At 40.0% G+C, this 17637-nt stretch overlaps 1 pseudogene; it reads right to left on the bottom strand.

Annotated features, from left to right (window-relative positions):
• Positions 1 to 5267: 5267 nt before the first annotated feature.
• Positions 5268 to 17117, bottom strand: LOC121395703 (annotated as a pseudogene).
• Between the last annotated feature and the right edge of the window lie 520 nt (positions 17118 to 17637).

Genomic DNA, 17637 nt, shown 5'->3' with positions numbered 1-17637 from the left:
CTGTGCTTGAATGGCTGCCCCCATGGCTACACAGCAGCTTGTTTATATAAGCTATAGTAGTACTTATCTGTTATCTACTGTGTATCCTGTGCTTGAATGGCTGCAACCATGGCTACACAGCAGCTTGTTTATATAAATTATAGTAGTACTTATCTGTTATCTACTGTGTATTTTGGTGAAAGGTTTCATACTCATGTATGGATTTAAGATTGTCAGTAAACACTCTATATCAAGGGGCAGATTTATCAAGGTTCGAGTTGTTATTTCCAGGAAAATTTTAATATTCAAGGGTTTGGGTCAAAACTCACATTTTCGGGTTAATTTTCTTTTTTTTATTATTATACTTCAAACTCCACCTAAAACCTGTTGAGGTTCTGTAGAAGTCAATGGCAGAGGTCCCTTGAACCATTTCAAGATGTTACCGTATATACTCGAGTATAAGCCGAGGTACCTAATTTTACCTACGAAAACTGGGAAAACTTATTAACTCGAGTATAAGCCTAGACATAACTTCAGCCCTGTCTCCCAGCAGCGCACATTCCGCCAAAGCGTCCCCCCCAGCGATCAACCGCACTTCTTTGCAAAGTTGATGGTGACAGAGAATTGCCAAACGGATTACTGTGTGCATTGTCCCACTGTCCCACTACCATGTGCAGAGGGTGCGGTGTGATATTGCCATCACTGTTAATCTTTCGTATAACCAACAGAGGGCGCTGTGTGATATTGCAGTCACTGTTATTCTTTAATATAACCAACAGAGGGCGCTGTGTGAGATAGCAGTCACTGTTATTCTTTAATATAACCAACAGAGGGTGCTGTGTGATATTGCAGTCACTGTTATTCTTTCCTATAACCAACAGAGGGCGCACTGTTAATCTTTCATATAACCAACAGAGGGCGCTGTGTGAGATAGCAGTCACTGTTATTCTTTAATATAACCAACAGAGGGTGCTGTGTGATATTGCAGTCACTGTTATTCTTTCATATAACCAACAGAGGGTGCTCTGTGATATTGCAGTCACTGTTATGCTTTAATATAACCAACAGAGGGTGTTGTGTGATATTGCAGTCACTGTTATTTTTTCATATAACCAACAGAGGGTGCTGTGTGATATTGCAGTCACTGTTATTCTTTCATATAACCAACAGAGGGTGCTGTGTGATATTGCAGTCACTGTTATTCTTTCATATAACCAACAGAGGGCGCACTGTTATTCTTTCATATAACCAACAGAGGGTGCTGTGTGATATTGCAGTCACTGTTATGCTTTAATATAACCAACAGAGGGTGCTGTGTGATATTGCAGTCACTGTTATTTTTTCATATAACCAACAGAGGGCGCTGTGTTATATTGCAGTCACTGTTATTCTTTAATATAACCAACAGAGGGCGCTGTGTGATATTGCAGTCACTGTTATTCTTTCATCTAACCAACAGAGGGCGCACTGTTAATCTTTAATATAACCAACAGAGGGCGCTGTGTGAGATAGCAGTCACTGTTGTTCTTTCATATAACCAACAGAGGGTGCTGTGTGATATTTCAGTCACTGTTATTCTTTCCTATAACCAACAGAGGGCGCACTGTTATTCTTTCATATAACCAACAGAGGGCACTGTGGGATATTTCAGTCTCTCCCCAAGTGAACTGTTTGTATAGGAATGATTAAAAGTGACTGCAATCTCGGCTACTGCCCGCTGACCCGAGTATAAGCCGAGGTAGACTTTTTCAGCAAATTTTGGATGCTGAAAAACTTGGCTTATACTCGAGTATATACGGTAATAGCCTTCATAAATATTTTTGACATTTTTGGCCGAAAACCTGAATTGAGAACTCGATTCAGTTTTTTTTCCAGGTCAATTAGAGTTTTCAGGTTGCGGGACTCGAACTCGCAGAATCTGATTTTTGCCATTTGAGTTTTATCTCAAATAAGATACCATTCGAGTTCCGAGGTCATTAGAGTTTATTCAAGATAAAAAAAACTCTAACACTTGACCTTTTGATAAATAACCCCCTTAGGGTAAAGTCACACTGGGCGTTTTGGGGAGATTTGGTTGCCTGGCGACTAATCGCCTCGTCTTTGCGGCGACTAATCTCCCCAAATGCCTTCCCTCACTCTGCCCTGGCTAAAATGAGTGAGTGAAGGCATTTGGGGAGATTGGTCGCCGCAAAGACGAGGCGATTAGTCACCAGGTGACTAAATCTCCCCAAAACACCCAGTGTGACCTTACCCGTAGGGATTTTTTGATCAAAGTCCGAATTTATATCAATATTTTCTGAAAAAAACTCATTGGGACTTCTTCCATTGACTTGTATGCAACCTCGACAGGTCTGAGATGCCGGATTTTCTGATTCATGACTTTTCCATTCTCGGGGTTTAATACATTCTGGAAAATTCGTGATTTTTAAAAGTCTGATTTTATATAAAAAAAAATCACGAATTTTTTGTGATTTTTGCATTCGGAGTTCAGTAAATAACCCCCTTAGTGTTGTATCATGTGCTAGAGTACTGATACATTTTTTAAATCTACTGTATCTATTTCAATGTCATTTGCTTTATGGAAGTTAAAGGGGTTGTTCACCTTTACGGTAACTTTTAGTATGTTATAGAATGGCCAATTCCAAGCAACTTGTCAATTGGTCTTCATTATTTGTTTTTTTTATAGTTTTATAGTTATTTGCCTTTTTTCTTTTGACCTGAGGAGTTGAAGTCAGACTTGGATTGACAGTCTAATATATCTTTTGGGGTTGGGAATCTCTTTACCTAGAAGATGTATTAGAGATCATTTTCAAGATAACCAACTCTGACTCAAATCCTACATGTGGAGAGACAGAATTTTTATTGACGTTATTTTGAAAAAGTGAGCTCTAATACTGTAATCTTCCTGGCCAAGGTAGTCCCGCTTCCAAAAGATTTATTATACCTAACTGTCAATCAAAATCTAACTCCAGCTCCTCAGAGCCAGGCCAACTCAATGGGAGTCCAAAGGCAATTCTGTCTCATCAACCCACTGCCCCTGCAGGATGCCATAATCAGGCCCGGATTTGTGGAAAGGCCACCAAGGCCCGGGCCTTGGTGCAGGATTTAAGGGGGCGGCATGCTGCCCAACCACATCCACAAGGTAGTGACACAGTATGAGTGTTAATCTTCTTCTGGTGGGCTAGACAATCGGGGCAACCAGGGAGATGAGGTATGTGTCTTTGACGCCACCTTACCTTTGTGCCTTAGGCACAAGCATACCCCTAGTTCTGGCTCTGCAACTGCTGCATAAAGACACAATTAAGAGAGACATAGTCCTGAGAGGGGGATATTGATGATTACATTTATTATTTCAGAAACAGTACATGACATTTAGAAAGATTATTTCTGCAAGAAAGCTCATATAAAATGTCCATTTTTTTGTCATAGCTCCCCTGTAAAGGGCATTTTGCCCATCATAATAATGATACATCTCTATATTGCAACTCTACAATTAACCTTTAATGATTATTACAGTGGTATATAACCAAGGAGTAAGGAAAGAGACTGAAGATTATGAGCTAGAGAAACATAAGGAGAGCTACAATAAAGGATTAGTAGATTCATTCTTTATCAGGACTCATTAGTAATGTGATCCTTCATATAAAATGATGTATATGAGACCCTTAAAATAGTTTTTTGTATAATGTATTTATTGCATACACATTAATAATGCCTGCGGATTGTGAAGTTGTTTATAAATATAATTACTATTAAATGTATTATCTATCTGCCCCATTAATTCCTTTCCTATCCTACTGTAACGACTCTTGCCATTGCAACATTGTAGTGTTACTCAGCTCTCCTACAGTCAGGACTTCAATTCCAACAATTCTCTGCTTGGTTTGTAATTGACAAACCTCAGAGGAAGAACAATTACAGAGATGTGCAAAGCAGTGTGGGAATTGGAGTCTTGAGCAGAGAAAAAACGATTTCCAATGCACTGTAGTTAGGCAAACTGAAGGATCGAAGTTAACCATCTGGATGGTGTTTCTCCGCGGAGCAATAATGATGGAATTAAGCAAGGGGCCCTGTGAATAAAGTCTAGCAAGAGAGAAGTTGGATCCTACGTTCAAGTGCTCCACAAGTACAAAACCGCGAGCATCCTGCAGTTCCATTAAGAAATATGAGCTTACAGTATTACTCCACCTGGATGGTGTTTCTCTGCGGAGCAATAATGATGGAATTAAGTTAAGTCCCACTTTGAGCAAGGGGCCCTGTGAATAAAGTCTAGCAAGACGTTGGATCCTGCGTTCAAGTGCTCCACAAGTACAAAACAGTGAGCATCCTGCAGTTCCATTAAGAAATATGAGCTTATTACTCCAGGTGGGCAATTCCACCACATTAGTGACCTAAGTACCTAGACTGATGGAAAAGGGGCCTTCTTGTAGGTCATTGCAGAAACTGGAATGTGAGTACTAGAACCCAAGAGCTAAATTGTGTTCTTTGTTCCAGGTTCTGGCTCTATGGTGGTATCTGAATTTGAATTTGCATGTGCAATAAATAGTTATTTTACATTCTGATCATGTTTTCAGAACCCAAGATCACATTTTTGCACCACTATCTTCTTCATAAGTTGAAGGCTCATCCATGTCAGGAATGTAACTGGTGATCTGCCTGGAATAAACCGTGAGGAGCATTTGGTAACTAAAGTTGGGTTATAAATATCTATGAGAAAATAAGTGTAAACCTCATGTATAGAGTAAAATATCCCTTTAACACTGCGAAGGACGATAAGCATGTCATGAGGAGATCATTATTTCAGCAGACAGTCATTTATACCCTTGACTCGAGTGTCCAGAAATAATTCATGAAGCCTCAGTCCAGATCACGTTAATCAGTGCTACCCTTCCTGAATTCAAGGCACATTATGAGAATTGTGATGAGGGAGCTGGATTTTTTTTTTACACAAATACATGAAAGTGCATCATTCAGGAGGGTTTTAAAGGAGAAGGAAAGGTTAAAACTAAGTAAGCTTTATCAGAAAGGTCCATCTAAATATACCAGTAAACCCCCAAAGTAATGTTGCTCTGAGTCCCCTGTCAAAAGAAATACTGCATTTCTTTCCTTCTATTGTGTACTCATGGGCTTCTGTATCAGACTTCCTGCCTTCAGCTTAAACCTCATTGCCCTGGGCAAGAGCATGCTCAGTTTGCTCCTCTCCCCCCACCCCTCCCTTCTCTACTGTAATCTGAGCCCAGAGCAGGGAGAGACTCAGGCAGGAAGTGACGTCACACCATGTTAATACTGCAGCTCCTATTCTAAACAAACATAGAGTTTCAAGCATTCTAGCTTGCACTATTGCAGCTAATCGATGGGCAATAAAATGCCTCCATACCTTTCCTTCTCCTTTAAAGAGAAGAAAAGGCAAAGTCATTGGCTGGCACTGACATCAGTTTAGGATATAATACATGTGCCATACACTCATTTGCCAGACAAGGTGAGAGTTCCAGGTCACTGTTCCAGAACATATGAATCTTCTCTTGTGGTCAAGTACAAGAATTCTGTCTCACACGTTGTCTCCATTTTGTCCCTCAGGGGTTCTAGTTCCTCTTCTGTGTTTTTATGCTTGCCGTGTTGGGAGTTGCCCTCTGCAGAGATCAGCGCCTCATTAAGTTCATCAGGTCCAGTTTCCATGCCCTTGTTTTCGGCATTCATATTTGACTGATGCCTTGAGCATTTCACACAAAGAAATGGAAAGAGAAATGAGAAAACTGTAGACATACAGCAGATCACTTCCACTAGTCTATTTCTTAAACGGTCATTATAAATCCCTGTTTTCCTTAAAACAGGGGACTAACTATGCTTGGATAGATTCATGGTATCTCCCTGTAGACTCCTGCTTCGGATCATGCATCCAAGGGTATGCACAGAATATTCTCAAATCGGTTGGGGTTTTAAGCAAAAATACTCCCAATGTCACTTCCAGTTCCAGTTTTTGGCAGGTTGTAAAAAGTTAACACCTTTCAGGGAGGGTCGGATAGGACTCTATCTCCCTATACAGACATTGAGCAACCTAAGAGGGCTGTTTTTTCTATGGTAGCTCTCTAGAAAGGCTAGACGGAACCATAGGGAGTCTAGCCTGCTAAATTGTGCTTAGTATAGGGTGACCTAATTGGAAAAAGATCTTCTGACTTCAAAAGCTCATCCCATGCAGATTGCACAGAAGAGAAGGGGGAACCAAGTAAGAGGAAAACTGAAAGCATCCACAGTAGCACAACATTTAGGGATGCGCCGAATCCAGGATTCGGTTCTGGATTCGGCTAGGATTCAGCGTTTTTGCAGCAGGATTCGGATTCGGGCAAATCCTTCTGTCCGGCCAATCTGAATCCTAATTTGCATATGCAAATTAGGGGCAGAGAGGGAAATCGCGTGACTAAAAAATGTTTTCCCCTTCCTACCCCTTATTTGCATATGCAAATTAAGATTCGGATGCGGTCCGGTATTCGGACGAATCCTTGACGAAGGATTCAGGGGTTCGGCCGAATCCAAAATAGTGAATTCTGTGCATCCCTAACAACATTACAAAAAATTCCATTCAATAGATCCGTCTAAAGTTAAAGTATGGGCACTGGAAAAAATGAATTTGGGAATCAGAAAAGGAAATTTGGAACAAACCCTATTAAAAAGAGAAAGTTATTGGATATTCAAAATGAATACTGTATCTCCAAACGGTATTAATGAAAACAATCTTTTTTACAGCACTCATTTAAACAATTCATATATCAGAATAATAGCATTTTATAAATATTTCATATATTGGGACATCCACCTACGAAACCCAAATGCAAAAGATTTATAATGGTATAGGCTTATATTTTAGCAAATAGTAAATCTAAATACCGATTGACTAGTGATGGGCGAATTTGGGGCGTTCGGGAAACCCCGAAAAATTTGTGAAATGGCGCTGGCGTCTCGTTTTGTTTACGCCGGCTAATTTTCGCGGAGGTTTCACGAATTTATTTGGCGGCGGCGAATCGCGGGAATTCACCGCAAATTCACGCCTGGCAAATAAATTCGCCCATCACTACGTATAAGATACCACAGGTATGAACTCCCAATCAATTGAAAACTGTAATGGAATGTATGTATTAGATTAAAAAACCCTATTTCATAGTATAATTGAGAAAATTAATTTTTATGATATAATTATTTATAATTTAGTAACAATATGACCCTACTGCCCTTTTAAATTCTAAAATAATTAAATAAAGGTTAGATTTTTATCACGGTGTGTTTTTAAATCTTATAAAGAACCACCAGAACTGTTCTAATTGTTATAATAAATAATGTGCGAAAAAAAGTGAAATTCCCTTCAGAATGAGTATAACAAATATACAGTATAGAGGAGAGTTAGAATCTAAGTCCGCACTTCTCACGAGATTTGAGAGCAAAATGGACGAGAGTTGAATTTAGCTCAACGACGTTATTACGCAGGCGTAAGATTGCGCAATGACACGGACGCACTGTACAAAGATTATAAATATTCGGCGTCCATGATAGCGCACATTGCCCATGAAAAAGCTATTGACGAAATGCGCGTCGGCTTCTACTTTTTATATAAACGGTTTATACCATTTTTAGCCAATACCTTAGGGGGGTTTTTTAAATCATTTTTCTGGAAAGCAAAATTGGTGCTCCTTTGGTGCTCTGGCTCAAGAGACTTCATCTTTATTCTTCCAATCTGTTTTCGCTATAAGTGCTCTGGGATTTATGGTTTTATAGGAAGTTAGCTCTTAATACAAGTTAGACAAAATCATTTTGAGACCATAGTCCCAGAAGCACTGACTTCTCCCACTTTGTGGGGTCCCGTAGTTAGCCAAAGACAAGTTCGATTACACGGGACTTCTCCACCTGCCTAACTTTCCTTTTCTTACTTCTCTCATGAAATCTGAGCATTTGGACTATTTTTTAATTGGATGAATTTGATAATCCAACTTTTGGCACTTTAGCACTCTATTAATTAATTTTTTAACTATTTAACTACTTTACTTATTTCTAAACGGCATTAAGCACTGGCAATGAATTCTTAATGAATTATATATAATTATTTCTAAATCTGTTTATGAGCTAGGCACTAATTCAGCACAGAGTCACTTTATTCATTTTTGGTATCTTTAATTAATTAATTTAAGCCTTAACAGAGGTTAACCAACCAATTTAATTTATTAAATACACTGGGGCTTTATATTTGTATATAACTATTAGTAAGGAACGCTAAAGGAGCAAATTGGTTTAAGTGTTTAACACAATACATGAATATTAGTGTAAGAAACCTACCCTGGTGGTCTAGTGGGCAGCGGGGTCCATGCCGTGTCCTTGGTGTGGACGCCCGCTGCGCCGCTCCTGTCCTCCCCTTGCCGGCACCATCTTGGATTCCTAGGACGTGCGCGGGGCGCCTGCGCGTCTCTTAAAGGCTCAGGCACGCTGGTGTGATTGCACCAGCGCGAATTTGCGCCCGTTTTGTCGCGAATTGGGACCCTATTTAAGGCCCATTCAGACCTGTAGCCAGTGCCCGTTATAGGATCATATCCTGTGGTTTCCTGAGCCCTGTGCTACCTGTTCCTGAATTACTATCCTGACTGTTCTTCCCGTGTTTGACCCAGCCTGTTCCTGACTATTCTGACCTCTGTATCCTGATCCTGCCTGTTTATTGACTACCGAGCCTGCCTGATCCTGTTTGTCTGATTACCCAGTTTTGACCCTTTGCCTGCCTAACGACTTCTCCTTCTGCCTGATCCAGTCTGTCTGATTACCTGGTTTTGACCCCTTGCCTGCCTGATGATTCTGTTATCCGCCTGTCCTGATCCGGTCTGTCCTGTTTCCATTTCCACCAGACGCCTTGTCCTTGACCTTCTGCCTAAAGACTCTTTGCCAGCCAGAACACCTCGCCTTGTACCCCTCGTTAAGTCCAGGTGGCACCCAATTAAGCTGAGGGCTCCTCCCGAAGCCCAAAGGTGGTCACACTACTGGTGAAGCCGAGACCAGGGTACTTGGCACTTGTTCTGGTATTGGGTGCCGGCCGTGACAATTAGGAGGGGATAATTATCACCCTCTGCTTTGTAATAAGTAATTTTAGAAAAATTTGGGTCATTTTGGACTCATCCTTTGTCCTTTTTGTTTAGGTGACTAAGAAGGGAAATCTATTTCTCCTCTCTATAATTCTGAATGTACTGACACAAGTCAGATCCCTTTCACGGTCATTTCAAAATATCTGTGTACAGATCTGTTTTCCTTCTAAATCAGTTCCTTCAGTGAGGAATTATTATCCAGATTCTCAATACTCACTGTAGACAGATGAACTGTGGAGCTTTCCACCTACAAAACAGAATATACCCATAAATCTCAGATCTAAGCAGGTCTCTCCTAGTCAGCAGAATGAGCTGAACTTACCTTCTATAGATTATGTACGTGACTATGAAAATAACTATTGAGACGAGAACAATCGCTCCTATCACCAGCCACATGGAACTGTAATTGGAAGTGGTTGGGATGGGATTCTCAGATTTATTTTGGCAAAAACCTGAAATTGAAAAACAAAAAAAAAAGTTATAGTCTACTGAATTGATTCATTTTTTCTTTGGGCTGTTAAAAATTGTGAATCCATTCAGATTACAGAAGTGAAGGGGTGTCCACTAAAATAAGGCACTTTTCAGGCAACCACTGACTGACTTAATTTACAATAAACATGTTCTTTGATAATGCTCCAGGACAAATTCATCCAAATAAAGAAAAGTATTTCACTGGCTTTTCTTTTTCTACTCCTCAACTCTCTCAGCTGCATCGCTTCCTGGTTCCTACCACTTGTACAGAGAACTTATTCCAACACCTCCATTGGCCTTCTGGGCCTGAGTGAACACAGCCCCTATGTATTGTCCACATCTGTTCTCTCTCATTCTGGAAGACTTACCTTCTCTTCAAGGTTTTTCTTATTGCTATTTTACACTGGACAAAATGATCCCACAATCCCTGCGCCCCGATCTGTTTTATCCCTTTACCTATTTTGGGTCACTTTGGACCTCAGTAGACTTGAAAAGCCAGGGGCAAGGTTGTATCTAGTTCACAGCTGGTACCCATGTGACCAAATATTGCCTTCCCAAACCAAAATGTCACCCTCTGTTCATTGCTCTACTTGTATTTGGATGAATAAACCTAATCACCGATTGGTTGTTGTGGTTTAATGTCTAGTTATTATAGGTATTGTTTTAGGCTTTTCTTGGTTATGGCTTCACTTACCTGCAAATATGGCCTCCACAGACTTCCCCACCTTCCCAGCTCCGTATTCCAGATAAAAAGTCTTATATTCCACGTCCGTTGTTTCCAGGAGCAAAGAAGTGTCGTTGATCAGAGTCACGTGGGAGGAATTAGTGCAAGTTTCTTTATGTTGAGAGAACTTCATCTGGAAATGGCAGTATTCTGTTGTGGTCCCTATTTTGATGGAGAGATGTGTTCAACAGGTGTTCCCCATTGGTAGAGAATCGGTACTGCCGGCAGCTGTTGGCAAAGGCTGGATGAGGCAGAGGAAAATTTAGAAAATGAGTCCAGAGTTGGGATATTTTTGAAATCGTTATAGGCATTTTTCAATAAAAAAGGGGCTATTCAGTTCTCTCCAATAACATGATTCTATCTCAGTGTCAGTCCACTCTATAAAATTATTAATGTGGCTATAAATGTAAATTATTTGGGACATGTACACGTGTGCACCAAGTCAAATTGACCAATATCTGATGTGTGTGACTAGAACTGACCTGATTCATTTTCCACCAGTTCATTTGCTGGGAGGTCAAAGGCAGAAATCAGGAGTGAATAATAAATCAGGGCATCTGTTATGACTAGAATAGAATAGCATATTATTTTTACTAGTATTCCACCAATGGCTGACAATTGTCCTTCCCTAGTACGGATGGAACCCAGTCTATGAGCCAAACATGGAACACAGTTTCATGATTTATTGTATGAGATGTTTCAATTCAAAAACAATTCAGCAAGATTCTCCCTAATGGGCCTGTGTGGTTAGATTGACCTGCCCCGAATGCAAGAGGGGTTATTTATCAAAATCAGTCACAATATGACCTACTTTATTATTAAAAAAGCTGGGATAATCCGATCAGGGACAAACTCAATAATCGTTTTTTTCCCTAATCGTACAAATTTCTCTGGCTTTTTCCCGAAAAGCGTGCATTTTTCAGATTTTTATCCAAAAAGTCCAAAATAGTCAGATTTTCTGGCTAATTCCAGCGCAGACCACAGAAATCTTCAAATAAGATAGGGACCCCTCCCATTGACTTATATACAACCTCGGCAGGTCTGAGATGTCGAATGTGCAGTGGAAAACTGATGCAAGCGACTTTTCGGACGCGCGTCCAAAATCAACGTGGACTTCAATTTTTCGAGTTTCACAAATTTTTCGCAAATCTTTTGCTGTTTCGCAAATTTTTTGGAGAAGCGAAACAGGAGACATTTACCCATCACTACCCACTAGCATCATCTTTGGGGCAATAGCTGGTCTTTCTGATGAGCCTCACTGTATCTGACCACTCAGATGAGACTTTAGAGAAGGGGTGTCCAACCTGCGGCCCCCAGGATGGATACGAGTGCGACCCAGTTTGAAATTCTGCCAATCCAGGAAACGTCATGTTTCAATGTCACGCACAGAGAGCGTATGTAAGCGGTCGCTAATTGTGTGCATTTGTGGTTTAAATTTTACATGGGGTGTGCGGTGTGTGGCTTCCTAGAGCAGGAAAAACGGTTAACAAGTGAGCGTTCAGTTACTTACAAAGACAGGTAATCATTCTTCAGCGCCATCGCCCGCTATGCTAGGGATATATGCAGCGCCTACATTTGTGTATACAGTATATAGTGGTAGCAGGTATAGAAACACGTTATTGTTACAGTTCAGCAACAGGCGTGTTGTACAGAGACCTCTCTCCTTCTCTATAGATGAAATAAGGCAACACTCACTGTACCCCCAGTTTTAGGGAAACGTTATACTTACACAATGCTGCGCTGACCAGAAGAGTCACAATTGACAATGACATCTGAAGCTTTATACTTGGACCTGCGGCAAGAACAAAGGGGCGGTTCACGTTAATGTTTAGTATCTTATAGAATGGCCAGTTCTAAGCAACTTTTCAATTGGTCTTCATTATTTATTTGTTATAGATTTTTAATTATTTGCCTTCTTCCTCTGACTCTTTCCAGCTTTCTTATAGAGGGTCGCTGACCCCATCTAAAAAACAAATGCTCTGTACGGCTACACATATATTGTTATGGCTTCTTTTTATTGCTCATCTTTCTATTCAGGCCTCTCCTATTCATATTCCAGTCTCTTATTCAAATCAGTGCATGGTTGCTAGGGTAATTTGGACCTTAGCAACCAGAAATTAAGGCTACAAATATATTGTTATTGCTACTTTTTATTACTCATCCTATTCATATTCCAGTCTCTTATTCACATTAATGCTTGGTTGCTAGGGGAATTTGGACCTTAGCAACCAGATTTCTGAAATTAAGGCTACAAATGTATTGTTATTGCTACTTTTTATTACTCTTCCTATTCATATTGCAGTCTCTTATTCACATTAATGCTTGGTTGCTAGGGGAATTTGGACCAGGTGAAGCAATACGTAAGTGTGGGGGGCTGTGGCTGGAATGGGGGGGGTGGAGGGTACTTTGTTGCTGGGGGGGGCCAGGGGGTGGTTTGGATTTTATTAGTAACAACAATTCTTTTTGAATTTTTAATATAGAGCATGAGGTTGAGCTATTGGGGGAGTGATGTCACAATAACGACTTCATTTTAAATGTTGGAAAAAACCAAAGAGATGGCAATTGATTTTAGAAAGAAAACCAGAGCTCACCCCTCATTATGCATCGAAGGTACGACTGTCCATATAGTGGGAAATGGGAAGTTCTTAGGGGTGAATTTGTCAGATGATCTTTCATGGAACTTGAATATTGCCTCTACTACAGCTATGGGATCCGTTATCTGGAAACCTATTATCCAGAAAGCTCTGAATTACAGAAAGGCCAACGCCCATAAACTCCATTTTATTCAAATAATCCACAAATAATAGATTTCCTTTTTCTGTGTAGATATAAAACAGTAGCTTGTACTTGATCCCAACTAAGATATAATTAATCCTTATTGGAGGCAAAACCAGCCTATTGGGTTTATTTAATGTTTATATGATTTTCTAGTAGATTTATTTGGGATAACCCCAGGTCCCGAGCATTCTGGATAACAGGTCCCATACCTGTACAAAAAAAGCAAACCAATGCTTATATTTCTTCCAGAAGTTAAAGGGCACCTATCACAGCCAAAATCAAACACATATTAACAATCTGACCAGTACAAACTAAACACGTTTAAACAAACTACATATATAGTTTTCTGAAAAAACTGCAGGTTTTAAAAAAATCCCTTACTTTGTCAAATGGGTTCTTTCACTGAGGGAGACTGTGACTCTAATATGCAAATTTCAGGAGCATGCTCAGATTGTAACACTGCTTTGAGTATTCTACCCAGAATGCCTTGTTTAAGTAAACTCCTCCACTAGAAGTTTCGGGAGATTTCCCTATCTTGCTGGTGATTTTATTATGCAAATGAAGGGCACACAGTAACTTCCAGCAGGTGGCAGCACTACTGAACAGCAGCTAACACAAAGGTTTGGCTGATTTGAAAATAGCTTAGAAGGGTTGATAAGCAACAAGGAATTTCAACTGAGCATGTGCGAGATTTCAGAGCTACAGTTGGCTGGGAAGATATAGGTAGGAGGAGCCAGTGAAATCCAAGATGGCTGCCTCAGCTAGAACTGCAAGGGAGATAGGGGAGATCTTGCAGAAAGAATAGTGAGCTGATCATTTACATTATACAAATAATTCTAACTGTTAGGGATGGTCTAGGGACTTATGGGGATGGTCCCTATAGGCTAACATTGAAGCTCGATAGGTTTAAAGTGGCGAAATATCTAGTCGAAGTTTTTTTTAAAGAGACAGTACTTCGACTATCGAATGGTTGAATAGTCAAACGATTTTTAGTTCGAATCGTTCGAGTCGTAGTCGAAGGTCAAAGTAGCCAATTCGATGGTCGAAGTACCCAAAAAAAAACCTTCGAAATTCAACGTTTTTTTACTTTGATTCCTTCACTCGAGCTTAGTAAATGTGCCCCTTAGTATGGGCAAAAGATATCGTGAGAATATAAATATTGGTATGAATGTGCGCATTGTTTGGATAAAATTGGGATAAATAATTATTACCACAATATGCACAGGTCACTTTGGAGTTTTTATAGTTCATTATTGGAAAATGATCATTAACCCAACATGGACAAGTCACTTGGATACATATTGGGTGACAGACTACAGGTGAAGCAAGAGAGTGGGACAAATATGAATGTTACTTTGAGATTTATTATGGGAAATAGATTTTTTTAGTTCCCTGAAAATAAAAAAAATTCACAGTAGTAGATAGAGGTCATATATTCATGGCAAAACTTAGAAATTAATTATTGCTAAGCGCTCTGTTTATTGAGATCTTTTTAATTATATTTTTATATCTTGCACCTGTGGGCGGGGCCCAGGTGAGACAGAAGGTCAATACGCAGTAACAAGTATATACTATATGGCTGTATTGCCAATAAAGTTTTCTTGATTCTTGAAACTGTTAAAGGGGTGGTTCATCTTTAAGTTAACTTTTAGTATGTTATAGAATGGCCCATTCTAAGCAACTTTTCAATTGGTCTTCATTATTTTTGATAGTTTTCAAAATATTTACCTCTTTCTTCTGACTCTTTTCAGCTTTCAAACAGGGGTCACTGACCCCATCTAAAAAAAACAAAAAAAAAAACAAAAGCTTTGTAAGGCTACAAATATATTAATTCAAAGCGGAGGACAAAAGGACAATATTCAGAATAACTGGCAATGTGCAATTTATTGCTATCCACACGACATGTTTCGGGCGTCACAGGCCCTTTTTCAAGTGTGAGATACAAGTGCAATACAAGACAAAAAAATAACCACAAGGGGTGTGTTACCCCGCCCCCACCCGTCATAGAGGTTAAAAAGTGCAATTAAGAAACCAATTGGTCCGTTTTAAAATGGTAGTGCACTGTTACAAGTGTCCTTTTGTTAGGGCTCTTACTCATGAGCGTTTTTACCTGCGCTCCCCTGCGTTCCGTTTCTCGGCGTTCAGCCGCAGGGGAGCGCAGGAATAGACGCATTTCATTATTTCAAATGGGGCTGTACTCACACAGGCGTATGTAGGCGCCGAACGCAGGTTGAGACGCAACATGCTGCATTTTTCCTGCGTTCGGCGCCTACACGCGCCTGTGTGAGTACAGCCCCATTTGAAATAATGAAATGCGTCTATTCCTGCGCTCCCCTGCGGCTGAACGCCAAAAAACGGAACGCAGGGGAGCGCAGGTAAAAACGCTCATGAGTAAGAGCCCTAACTGTAAGATCCTATACTCTGATCCACACAATAAAGTCCCAGCGTGTACCTGAAATATTTTTAAAAGTAATTGTATTTCTAAAAAGCATCAATAAATATATAAAATGTCTTGAAAAAGTTGTTAGTATAGTACTGCTCTATATAAGCCTACTAAACTAGACATACGATACTCGACATGTATTCATCATAAACTGTACTAGCTACATAATAATCTCAAGAAATTTGCTAAATATTCCCACCGTAGAAAGTAATGTGTTGTTTTTCAGAACCTGATAGATACCAAGGGAACGATATCCACAGAGAACGCACTCTGAGCCAAGGTAACTGACTTATGTATTAACATTTCCTCGCACTCATTGACTGACACGGAAGTCTCCCTGTTGAATAAGGGCCTGGGATATGTACCTTATTATGAGAACAACATATATGATTGGGAAATTGAATTTTTGAAATTTGTCAGAAGGATTAAACTCAAAAAGTATTTTATTGATCACCCAGACTTAGATACTGGTAAACATAAAGACCCCATGCAATTAAAAAAACCCAGCAACTTTAACCCACTAGTGGATAATGCAGCTATCACTACCTTTGAAAATGTGATAAAACAGGAGGTCCAGAAAATATGGGACATCAGGGGCATATTTATCAAGGGTCGAATTTCGAACTGAAAAAAAACTTTGAATTTCGAATTCAAAAAGACCAACCGAAATTAAGTCGAAGTTTTTTTTGATCAAATAGGTCCATTTTCCATTGAATAGGTCCGTATTCGCCCGAATTCGAATCGTACGAATCAAAGGAATAGCTCATTCGTCCCAATTCGAATCAAAGTTTTCCCCCAAAAAACTTTGTTTTTTTTCCGAAGTCCACCAATTGCCTCCAAATAGGTTCTAGGAGGTCCCCCATAGGCTAAAACAGCAATTCGGCAGGTTTTAGATGGTGAATGGTCGAAGCTGAATTTTTAAAGATACAGTACATGACATGAATTTGTACACAAAAAATAGCTCGAAATTCGATTTTTTTTTTTCATTCGAAAATTCACCTCGACCTTTGATAAATCTGCCCCTTAAAGTATAAAGATCCGAATTACAGAAAGATCCAGGGAAACCCGAGGTCCCAAGCATAACAGGTATAACAGGTCCTATACCTGCAGAGCATTTGTGGCAAAGGGAGAGGCTCTGTAAAATGAACTCAACCTTATCTGTAAGCTTGAGACACGGCAATTAAATGATGGCGGCAGTTCACAGTTAAGTTGCAATCTGATTGGCACATCACTGAAACATTTAAAACAAACTGGACATTCTGGCCACTTAGCACCCACCAGGCACAACTAAGTACTAGGTGAACTTTCCCTTTAACATGAAACCAATGTTTAAATCCATTCTTACCTTAGAGCGTAGAGCTGTGCCAGTGATAGAGACACGTTCCTTTAATTCACAAGGGCAGTTATTTTCTCATTAAGCACCAAATGTATTGCACTGACCCCCTGATCCTGGATAAGCTAAACAGCATTAAATCCTTATTCCACATCAGCTTTTATATTTCCTTATTAATAAATCTCCCTCTGTGGATAAGAATGAAGTACAGGTCCTTGTTGACAAGCGACGAGCAGTGAGTTCAGCTCAGAGTCCTGCTGAAGAATGACAGGGAGGAGCTGGGGGGACGGCTTTTATTCTGGTGGAGTGAGAATTCAGGGTGGAGCGAGAATTCAGTTATCTCACAACAATGCTGTTATACTTACAGATACGGCTCTGTGATGAAATGAGGCCAAATGAAGTCATCACATGGGGGTTAAAGGAGAACTACGCTGTAAAAATAAATGTGGCTCAAAATGGCATATTTTATATAGTGAACTTATTGCACGAGGCTAAAGTTTCAGCTTGTCAATAGCAGCAATGATCCAGGACTTCAAACTTGTCACAGGGGGTCACCATCTTGGAAAGTGTCTGTGACACTCACATGCTCAGTGGGCTCTGATTGGCTTTTGAGAAGTTAAGCTTAGGGCTCGTCACTAATTATCCAGCAGAAAATGAGCTTCCCTGGCTGTAATATAAGCTGATGCTACAGGTTTGCTGATTATTAAATTCTGATGCTAATTGCACTGGCTTCTGTGCTGCCATGTAGTAATTATGTGTATTAATTACTAATCAGCCTTATATTGTGACATTTCTATTC

This window comes from Xenopus laevis, chromosome 7L, assembly GCF_017654675.1.
Source record: "Xenopus laevis strain J_2021 chromosome 7L, Xenopus_laevis_v10.1, whole genome shotgun sequence".
NCBI lineage: Eukaryota > Metazoa > Chordata > Amphibia > Anura > Pipidae > Xenopus > Xenopus laevis.
Note: the sequence above shows the minus strand (reverse complement) of the source record. Positions and strands in the feature narration are given on the sequence as shown.